Source organism: Epinephelus moara, chromosome 15, assembly GCF_006386435.1.
Source record: "Epinephelus moara isolate mb chromosome 15, YSFRI_EMoa_1.0, whole genome shotgun sequence".
NCBI lineage: Eukaryota > Metazoa > Chordata > Actinopteri > Perciformes > Serranidae > Epinephelus > Epinephelus moara.
In genome coordinates this window covers 6,268,407-6,270,963 of record NC_065520.1, presented here as the reverse complement: position 1 = coordinate 6,270,963, position 2,557 = coordinate 6,268,407, and positions in this window count along the sequence as shown.

Sequence of the window (2,557 nt, the reverse complement as noted above, 5' to 3'; positions counted from 1 at the left end):
TGATAATGGTGATTACTAGTTAAAAAAAAATCAGGCCACATACTGCATGGCAGAACAGCAGTGTGAACATGTAGATTCACCATAAAATACATTGAAGCAGCTGTTTTAAATTAAATTTAGCCTCTTGGGTCAGCACTTCCTCCCGAATCTGACCTCTTTCTTTGACGCTGACAGACTCTGAGCTAATAAAAAAGGTTATTTAAAAAAGCAAAGAAAAACTCTATAAAACAATGGTAAAAATAAATAAAAAAATAACAACAAAAGTTTGTAGAAACTGGAAAAAAGTTTTTAACAAAAGCAAAAACTTTTTTTNCCTCCCGAATTGACCTCTTTCTTTGACGCTGACAGACTCTGAGCTAATAAAAAAGGTTATTTAAAAAAGCAAAGAAAAACTCTATAAAACAATGGTAAAAATAAATAAAAAAATAACAACAAAAGTTTGTAGAAACTGGAAAAAAGTTTTTAACAAAAGCAAAAACTTTTTTTAAAAGTAAAAAAAAGTAATGTATAAATATAAAAAGTTAAGAAAGCTTCACTTTTTTATCTAAAAAGGGAAAAATTAAAAAAAAAAAGTTTTAAAAAGTAAAAACAGTGAAATAAAAAAGTAAAAAGAGCAACCAAAAAACAGTAACAAAAAGTTAAGAAAAGTTTAAAAAGTAAAAAAAAACTAAGACTTAAAAGAAAAAAGGAAAAAAAAACAGCAACAAAAAGTATAAAATATTTAAAAAGGAAAAAAAAAAGTTTTTTTTAAAAGTTTAAAGGTTTTAAAAAAGTAAAAACATTAAAACAAAAAAGTTTTTATAAAAAAGCAACAAAAAACAGTAACAAGTTTTTTCTTTAAAAGAACAGCCAAAAGAAAAGAAAACATAGTATGAAAGACATGGCTGCAACACCCAAACTCTAACAGTGTGTAATGTAAACTTAAACATATTTAATTTGGAAGATTTCAGGCAGCACAGAACCAAATGCAAAAACAAAAAAAGTGTTTTAACCACACAACTTGCTGACCTGAATTTTCAGTTTGATGGCTGCAGCTGCAGCATGAAAAAAAAACATTTAACTATTTCTCTGATCTAATTCTTCTCTGAGTCCCTCCTACAGACTGATTTTGAAAAGGGAAGACAATTTCTCACTGCTTTCATATGTTGTCAGGATCATTTCTAATTTATACATTTAGTGATTTTTCCTTTCACGGGTGATGATCCAAACTGTTAAAATTAAAGTAGCAGACAGCCCAGTTTATAAATCTGTTTCTGGACAAGACTTCAGGATTCACTGCATAGTTGCTTTCTGCAACAATTCAGTCAACAAAAATGTCACCTGGTATAAATATGTGAAAACTAAACGTGTCACTGTCAATGTCAGCAGTGGCAGTCACATTAGTACAGATTGGACATTTGCAAACCAAGAAAGGATATCGTATTTGATCTTTAAAAAGATACGCAGAAACGACTATGGTGTGTATCAGTGTCAAGGTGGAGGCAGTGTGAGCTGTAACATCAGTGTCTTAGTCAAAGGTGAGAGATCCTCTCTGCACAGCAGATTAAACCTAAACTGGACTGTACTGATGCTTAATTCACTCTCTCACAGTGATGTTGTTGTTTCATATGCATTATATGGCTTACATTCTGTGTTGATGCTGAGTCTGATATCCTCTTTATTTTGCAGTGGAGACAGCAAATAACTGGCTACAAGTGTTACATGTATTTGGGCTCGTGTTTTCCATCATATCGGTGATTCTATGTGTTGCATCAGTATGTAGGTGTGGAGGTGAGAATTTCTGATTTTTACATATGTTGGTTGTTCAGTAGCAGAGGACCTCTGCAGACTGCTGAAGGTCTCATCTGAAAAACAAAATAGTAAAAGAACAGTTGAGACATGTCACAAAACCAGAAGAATAAACACACAATATAGTTTATAAACACTATAATGATTCTGAGAACAGTAATTAACCTCTTGTGATGTCATTACAGCCCAGGAGGATCCAGGGATGCACCCAGTCTGAGCCGTCAGCCCACCCATGATGCCTTGGTTTTCAATGACTACTCATATCAATGAAAACCATCAGCCAATGTCTGTGCCTTGAAACCAGTCTGTTGTGTCAGAATGATGAATACGAAAACATGTCATTGTATTCATTCCAAGATTTCGTAACCTGTAACTTGTACCTGATTTGTGTTTATCAATGCTCACCTTTGGCTTTATGTATTTTCATGTAATATGCTTTGGGAATAATTGATTGGCTTCTTATGGCCTTAAAATAATCACATCTTTTTTGTCACATAATTTGTTTCCAAACAAAGAAACACAACTGTTTACTCAAAATCCCCCAAGCTTCAGATGCACCAAGGTTGGAAAAAAAGGTGTGCGTGTGTGTGTGTGTGTGTGTGTGTGTGTGTGTGTGTGTGTGTGTGTGTGTGTGTGTGTGTGTGCCGAAAATTAACAGTCATTTACAAGCTATTCTGTTGTCCAGGTAGGTCATTGCGCTAACTTAGGAAATGCTCCTGTGGGTCGGGACATACTACCTATGTAGTCGAATGGGTTGGAGGATTCAAGC